This window comes from Culex pipiens, chromosome 3, assembly GCF_016801865.2.
Source record: "Culex pipiens pallens isolate TS chromosome 3, TS_CPP_V2, whole genome shotgun sequence".
Lineage (NCBI taxonomy): Eukaryota > Metazoa > Arthropoda > Insecta > Diptera > Culicidae > Culex > Culex pipiens.
Genome location: NC_068939.1, coordinates 99084506 through 99093721, shown reverse-complemented (window position 1 = coordinate 99093721; position 9216 = coordinate 99084506).

Sequence of the window (9216 nt, the reverse complement as noted above, 5' to 3'; positions counted from 1 at the left end):
AATAAATAGCCTCGAAAGTTTTGTCCGATATTAAAAGTGTCCTCGTCGGACAGTGCAGATTGGACCATCTCTTTACTACATCCGCATTTCTTTGCCAAAGAACTGCTGTTCGTTCGAATACGCCCATAGTATACGGAATGCGAAGGATGAAGAAAAAAAGATGAATTTGAGTCCTGGAAGAAATACTTTCATCACACCTCCAACTTCTACGAAAGTTCGGAGAAAATCGGTTTGACTTTCCTTACACTTTACACTCTATCTCTCTCTCTCTCTCTTTTTTGAACACTTTTCCTGAGCTATCTATTTTTCCACTGAATTTGTCAGCTGTAGGGGAGCTGGGGGTAAGACGGCCACCCTAAGGGAGAAGTCTCATAAAATTTACACAACAGATTATTTTGATCTCAAATTACGTACATATTGTTCTACCAGTAGTCCATTATAGAAATGACAAAAATTAGTTGGTCTAAAAACCAATTTTCAATACTTTTCAGCAATTTAAAAATAAATTGAAATCGTATATATATTAAATACGCGGGGTAAGACGGCCACCCATGTGGGGTAAGACGGTCAGTGCTAATAACTTTGCTAAATCCACCCAAATACCTACATGGTTGGTTGAACAGATTTCTCTGAACATCATAACTATTTTGGTTGAAAAAATCAAGTTTCAAATGTGAAGAAAAATGCTATTTATAAAAAACAAGCTCTTCCCGGCAAACTTCGTCCTGCCCTTGTTTGGTTTCCTGACGTTTCTTGCTTGTTTGCTAATTCAGCCTCCTGTGATCTAAGTTTGAGTTTACGTAACTTTTCCCATACAATCCACAGATTTTCCGGAATCGGTTCCAGAGTGGCCATAGTTGTAACTTTTTGGCGTAAGAACCTTCCTTGGACTTATACGAACGCAACAAAGAGCACCTCGATCCGACGTTCCGTGTTGAATTGATTCGCGTTCGAACAAAACCGTCGAAATTTTTTATATATACAGCAATTCCATTTCAAAAGAGCCTAAACCGAAAAAAAAGTTCTCCGATCGGGCTCAAATTTTTTCTGGGGGTTCCTTGGCCAAAATAATTAGACCCGTATTTTTTGTTTGGCCATTAGGGTGACCTATATCGTGCTAGGGTGGTTCGAAAAATGGCAATTTTCGTCATTTTTCGCAAAAACCTCTTTTTTCAAAAAATCATATCTCCGCGCCATTTCATTCGATTGTAGCTGTTATAGACGCAAAAGTAAGGTGATGAGTTTGGCTATTTGGGAAAAATAGTCAAAAGTTTCAAAAATCTAGCTTAACATTTGAAAAAGTCGCATGAAAACTTAAAATGGCGTTTTGACCGTGTCTGGACCAAAGAGCCTATATCTGAAAATATTTTTATCGGATTCCTCGGAAAATTTCACATAACATATCAAAAAATTGGCGATGTCGAACCGTACGTTTCGGAGATATGATTTTTTGAAAATAAAAACTGAGCTTTTCGACGCGCCACGCGCAAAAACGGGAAAATGACGAAATCGGCAAAAAATCAACTTTTTCACAGCGATGACCTACAGATGTTATGATACCAAAAGTTGCGTCTTTCAATTACGAAAATTTTGATACTCAAACATCTATAGGTCATCGCTGAAATTTTAAAGTTATCGCAGTTTTAGTGGAAAAAGTTGATTTTTTGCCGATTTCGTCATTTTCCCGTTTTTGCACGTGGCGCGTCGAAAAACTCAGTTTTTATTTTCAAAAAATCATATCTCCGAAACTTACGGTTCGACATCGCCAATTTTTTGATATGTTATGTGAAATTTTCCGAGGAATCCGATAAAAATATTTTCAGACATAGGCTCTTTGGTCCAGACACGGTCAAAACGCCATTTTATGTTTTCATGCGACTTTTTGAAATGGTAAGCTAGATTTTTGAAACCTCTTACTATTTTTCCCAAAAAGTCAAACTCATCACCTTTCTTTTGCGTCTAAGACAGCTAAAATCGGATGAAATGGCGCGGAGATATGATTTTTCGAAAAAAGAGGTTTTTGCGAAAAATGACGAAAATTGCTATTTTTAAGACCACCCTAACACGGCGTAGGTCACCCTAATGGCCAAACAAAAAAATACGGGTCTAATTATTTTGGCCAAGGAACTTCCAGAAAAATTTTGAGCTCGATCGGATGTGTATGTGTATATAGATCATATTTTGGCTCAGTGAATTTCATATCATTGCGACCACATTTTATGAAAAACTGTGAATTTTTACTTTAAAACAAACACAATTTGATGCAAAATAATTCGTTTGTGTATTTCGATAAGAATAAGTAAATCAAAACTATGTAAATAATATTAAATTAGCAATTTTACTGAAAAGTTTGATAGGATTTCATACTACTCAATGAGTTTTGCTATATCACAGTGAAGATTGTTGTGTTAACCATTTTGATTAAAAATTGATAGTTTTATTGAAAATGCTTTTCCTTATCTACAAATATGTCTTAATAGTCAAAAAACCGTCAAAAATATAACCTTTATCAAATAAAATTTACAAATAACGGGTGGCCGTCTTACCCCCGGAGGAGGTGGCCGTCTTGCCCCAAAATAAATAATTTTTTTAAACATTTTTTTGCAAATAGCTCATCGCATTTTTTTAACTTTTCCGAGGGACATAATCTAGGGAAAACTTCAATTTAACATGAAAAAAAAAAATGAAGACAGGAAAACATATTGTTATCTGACAAAAATGCCTAAGTTGTAATTCAAGTTGTAATTCAAGAAAATTTCATCCAGTTTCAAGTTCAATAATTATTTGTTTATTTTAAGCTATTTTTATACAATTTCAACAATATGTTTTGCAAAGGTGGCTTCATGTGCATTATTTAGCATGAGGAACAGTTTTGCTAAACATTTTAGTAATATTCATTAGTATATTTATTAAAACAGTGGGGTGGCTGTTAACCCCGCCTGGCCGTCTTACCCCCAGCTCCCATACTTTAATTCACCTAAGAAAAGTAATTCGCAGAGGGCGATCAACTGGAACAAAATGCTGGGTAATTGATGCTTCAAAGAGGTGTGCAAAAAGCATGAGCAATTGGGCTTGGGATCGCGTAGTTATTTCCTCCTACAGTCCGTGAAAAAAAAAACTGTAGAATGAGTTTCATTCCTTTTTCTCCTTTTTGGAAGGAAATCCTTTGAAATGAATCTACCCACGCAGCAACGATGCCAGCAGGGTTTATTTTCGCAACAAAAACAAAAAGATATCTGAATAAATATAGAAGGGGTGAGGGCAATGCTATCGTTAAATGTTTACGGAACCAGTGTACCCAATAGGGTACACAGTGGGAAAAATCGAGGCAAAAAACGGACTTAATAGATGCCGGTCGATTCGAACTCTCAACCGAGACTTTTCTTATGTGAAAAATTCCGAGGAATCGATTGGTGATGGTGAGAACCCGCGGAAATTTGCGTAAGGCCCGTTTAAGGCCGATTTACCCTGTTTTTTGCTGTTTTTATTAGTTTTAAATATGTTGCTGAAATGTTCAACATCTTGACATAACTTTTTCTTCTCTCTTCTCTACTCGATCAAAATGAGTTTCAGGTACATTTTGCGGATTCTCATCATCACCAATCGATTCCTCGGAATTTTTCACGTGAGACAGAATTATGTAAAAGGATTGAACATTTCAGCAAAATATTTAAAACTGATAAAAATAGCAAAAAATTGGGTACATCGGAATTTTCCGCGGGATCTCACTCTCACCAATCAATTCCTCGGAATGTTACACTTAAGAAAAAGTAATGTAAAAATATTGAACATTTCAGCAACATATTTAAAACTAGTAAAAACAGCAAAAAATAAGGTAAATCTGCCTTAAACGGGCCTTACGCAAATTTCTGCGGGTTCTCACCATCACCAATCGATTCCTCGAAATTTTTCACATACGAAAAGTCTCGGTTGAAAGTTCTAATTGACCGGCATCAATTTAGTCCGTTTTTACCTCGATTTTTCCCTCTGTGGGGTGGTTTGAATTCGACTTTTCTCATTGCACGGCTGAATAATATGTAAATAAATATGATTCAAATACATTTTTTAATTATCGCTTTTTTTGAGCATGCTAGCATTTTTTGGCGATTCATTTCTACATCGTAAGCTTATCGGCTTATCATATTGAGAGTTTATTTGGCTTAAGCTGTTCGAGTGTTCAACAAATCGAGCTCATACTTGGGATTTGAACTCAGTACACCATTACAATTCAGTCCACCTTAGAACCTAATTAATTGCATTTGGTGGAAGAGTGTTCCAACATTAAAATATTATCGTTTGTTTTGCGTCATTAGAAAATTTTACGATTCGAAAGTTCATTTTATGTTGCAAAAAGTAAGTCTATTCTGGGAAAAAGGACACGAATAAATTAGACCAGAATACCTCCTATAAAATTGAAAACAAAGAGCGCATATAAGCATTGAATCATATTTTTTCACATTTATCTTCCTCAAGACTTAACTATATCAAACTATACCGTTTTAGCCACACACTCGTTGCTCATATCTAAAAAAAACCGTAACAACTTCAATTGAGCACCTTTGGGGAGCTTTTTAGAATGAAAACATGCTCTCACGTATTGTTAGAATAGTTAGGTATTGAAAGAATAATTTAAATTAGAATTAACTACACATGAATAAATTTAATTGTTGTTCATTCAACCGAATGATTATCATTTTCAGTTGAATAAGCCATTGAAATTATTCCATGTTGTGGCCGTTAACACATAGCCTTGTTGTAGTTTAAGTTCTTACTATTTTTTTTTTTTTTTTTTTGTTATAACATATCCTCGCCCTCCTCTGTACTTGTTACGTTTCATGAAATTTGCACGCGGAAACAAAAAGGGGAATGAAATCTGGCAGTGTAAATTATGACGAGTGATAATTAAATTTTCATGAATTCTTCACTAGCTTCCTGCCTCTGACCTCACTGGATGTTTTTTGGGTGGCCAAAAATACAGTAGCAAAGTTATGCTGGGCACGGCGTCTTTTTCAGGGTAGTATTTTTTTAGAAATAGCAAGAAAACTGTCATATACATATGAAAGTGTGGAACATCCCCGTTCATTTGCGGGGTGAACGAAAATCTTTGGTCGGGAAAAATCAAAGTTATCCTCATTTGAAGTTTTTGAACTTTTTTCCTATGGGGCGAAATTTCGTCTATTTCAATTTAGTATTGTTATAAGTCTACATAGACATGATTTATGGTTCAGATCATATAATTTCTTATGGGAAATGATGCAAGGAACATTTTTCCTGAAGCACGCAAAGTGATTGAAAATAAGGGAAAAAAGTTATAAAGGTTTTATTGGAAATTTGGGAGATTTTCTGATAAAATTGCACACCCCTTTCCCAAAAACCGCAATGTTTTTGATATTCAGATCATTATTTTGATGAATTCTTTTTTGAGAAATGTTTCTGGGCCCATTGAGTATACAAATCACTACAGAAAAGTGTAATTGGTTGGGTTTATGCTCAACTGTAAATCACTTTTATGAATTTTGGATTTCAACCGAATCAACATATTTTTGTGTGTTTTTGTTATAAAATGTACCGTTTTCATTAGATTTTCACATTTGTATTAGTCTTATTAAAACTCACAAGAGATCTCGTACTTATTTTGAGGTCAGGTGATAATATTGTAAATCAAAATCAAATCAAACCATCCACATTAACGACCCCCGGGTCTTTTGTGGTCTCTATTGCAAGTTTCTGCTCGAACCTAGGAGTCCGAAGGCTTGAATGGGAGAGCACCCAAACCTCTTTTTACTCCAAGGAACCTTCCACCCCAGTGTTTGAACTGACGACCTTTGGATTGCGAGTCCAATCGCCGCCAGCGATTCCACCGGAGTAGGCTTGGTTTGGTGTGTTGTTTGTACTTATGGCATGGAGACGACTCCTACACCTGGAATGACTTAACGGCCTAACAACCAAGGCCGGGACCGACATTTTACTTCCTCATCCGATCGAAGGTTGGAGCAGATGGGAATCGAACCCAGAATCATCCGCTTACAAAGTGGTCAGCGTAACCATTCGGCCACGCACTGCCACTGTAAATAAAAAGATCAATTATTTGTATGTTTTTTAGCAAAACAATTTAATTGTTGTATAGGTGTCCGAAGGCTTGATTGTTGAGGCAATTGCAAACCTGTTTTTACACCTAAGCTTCCATCCACCCCGGGATTCGAACTGACAACCTTTGGATTGTGAGTCCAACTGCCTATCAGCGACTCCCCTGAGGCAGAACCCAGGGAGATGACTCCTACACCTGGACTGAGCTTACGACCTAATCTCTTGGTTAGTCCGGGGCCAACATTTACTTCCCTGTCCGACGGAAGGCGTGATCAGACAAATCTCGTCTCAAAATTTGCCACCGGGACCTTCTGGGATCAAACCCAGGCCGACTGGGTGAGAGGCAACCACGCTTACCCCTACACCACGGTCCCGTGCTTGTTTAGTATGTTAAGCTCAACTATTTGAGATTAAATTAATGGATTTTCATACATTTTAACTTTTTAATGATTTTTACGCAATATTTATGTTATTACCAATAATTGCAAGTTCAACACTGTAGTTTCAATACAAATAATATAGCCCAAATGGAAATACAAATTAACAAAAGGCATAGAAATAGAAACCCTGGGATTGTATTTACACTGCAGATAAAAACACTTAGATAAAAAAAAATATCATGTGGCCATGTACTCACAAAGTGACAATTTAATGTAAACGGTACATTTCATAACCCAAACACACAAAAATATGTTGATTCGGTTGAAATCCAAAATTCATAAATGTGACTTACAGTTGAGCATAAACCCAACCAATTACACTTTTCTGTAGTGATTTATATTCTCAATGGGCCCAGAAATATTTCGCAAAAAAGAATTCATCGAAATAATGATCTAAATATCAAAAACACTGCGGTTTTTGGGAAAGGGGTGTGCAATTTTATCAGAAAATCTCCTAAATTTTCAATAAAACCTTTATAACTTTTTCCCCTTATTTTCAATCACTTTGCGTGCTTCAGGAAAAATGTTCCTTGCATCATTTCCCATAAGAAATTATATGATCTGAACCATAAATCATGTCCATGTAGACTTATAACAATACTAAATTGAAATAGACGAAATTTCGCCCCATAGGAAAAAAGTTCAAAAACTTCAAATGAGGATAACTTTGATTTTTCCCGACCAAAGATTTTCGTTCGCCCCGCAAATGAACGGGGATGTTCCACACTTTCATATGTATATGACAGTTTTCTTGCTATTTCTCAAAAAATACTACCCCCCTGAAAAAGACGCCGTGTGGGACAACAACCAGCCCATAATGAGTTTATCTGTTGGTGCTAGTTTTATCCCCTTATTCAGCTAGAGTTTTAACATAGACTAGCTGGCAACGACTTGTGCACTTCCTTTTGCCAGTTTAAAAAAATAAACTTCCTGCATTATGGTTTAGTAAAAATGAACACTGAAAAATAAGAACTAATGTTGACAAATAAAAAAGATCCTATTGTACACGCATTTTCCGCGTTAAAACAGCCGTCGCCATCACGTGACAAAGCGCGGAAAATTAATTTCATAACTTTTGATTATTTCCTGGGCTCTCCCGAGAGTAGCAGTGCTTCTGTCTTTCATGTTGAGCTTATTTAGTGTGGTGGCTTTTGAGGTCCCGGCCAGATTTTCACAGGAATTTGAACCTGTCAGCTTATCCTGAATGCAGTCACCTTCAGCGTTGATAATTTATTAAGTTATGGCGAAATGGTAAATATTTAATTAGAGATTATGCGGCGATTTTAGGTTTCCACCCATTACAGTATTGGGAACGTGTTTTGTCACCTTGATGATTAAAAGCTTAATTTAAACGACGTTAGTTTATATTCACTTGGATCAATTAGCCCTTGAATAAATTAGCTTTTTTGCCCCAATTGTCAACTCTTATTCAGTATCCCAATAGGAAATGGTTATTCAAGCAAAAGGTTATCTTTTCACTTGACTAAATCCTGCAAAATTGTTCGCAGGAAGTGCCCAACCGATGTGAATAAATTAATCAAATTGCCCCGCACTGAAGTGATATCTGCTGCCAAGAATTGATTTCCTCTACTCTCAAGAGTTCATCAACCGCCGACGGTAAAACCGAAAGATTGAATTCAATTTTTTGCCAACAGATTTTTGTCATCCTCCTTGTTACCTTTTGCCATGGGAGGCAACGGAACGTATCAATTCAGACACTCCAACACTGACAAATGGGACAGATGTGTGTGTGTCATCGTTGCCCAGAAGGGAGAAAACACTCCGAGGAACGGATTGAAACGTGAGTTTTTGCACGTTGCGCGAAGAGGACTTGAAGATTTGAGAAGGTTATTACCGGTGAAGACGGAGAGGCAGCCGTTTGACATGTTTGGCACGTGAGTTCGGGTGGCGCGACAGGCGGCCACTTGCTGCCTTTTACTGGTTCCCTTCTCAAACGGTGACAACTTTCAGGAGGATGTCTTGAAATCAGTACTGCATACGGATTACAAGTTTGAGGAGACTGTGTGCCAGACGGTAAACATCTTATTGCTCTTACTTCTGAAGGTACACTTTCTCAACGGATTCGTTCAAGGGTTAGGGAGAAAAACCAATTTTGTGAAATCATTTTTCAACTTTATGCAAATTTCAAAGCGGGTTTCAAACCATACCGATGTTTTCGATGGAATTACCAAACAATCCCTGATAAATTCTGCTTAAAGCTTCCTTAGTTCCCAGCTTATGCACGAATCAATATAATTTTTTTGTATCTGAAATACGTTTGAAGTAGCAAACAGCTAAAAGTGTGATGGAGTAATCACCTTCCGTTAGACGACTAATCCCTGTCGGTTTTGTCAACACTTCCGCCATCAAGAATCAATCTAACAACGAAGGCCTGCAGGAAATCATTAATCATTCGTAAGCTCGCTGAGAAACAGTTAATTCGATGGATTATCGACCTTTGGAATTTTGTTAAGGAACGTGCTAGAACCAGGGAATCGACAGAACTCCGACTTGCTTCTCAAGAAGGGATTAGTTGAGCTTCGAGCTTTGCACTAAAACAGAAAAAAAAACTTGCACATTAAGGTGGTCCAAGTTCGGATACCCCTCGGTTCTACCACCTGAAATCAAAGATTGACCCATCATAAGGCTAAATTCCACATTTTAGCTCACGGGAACCCCTCCCCCTTAA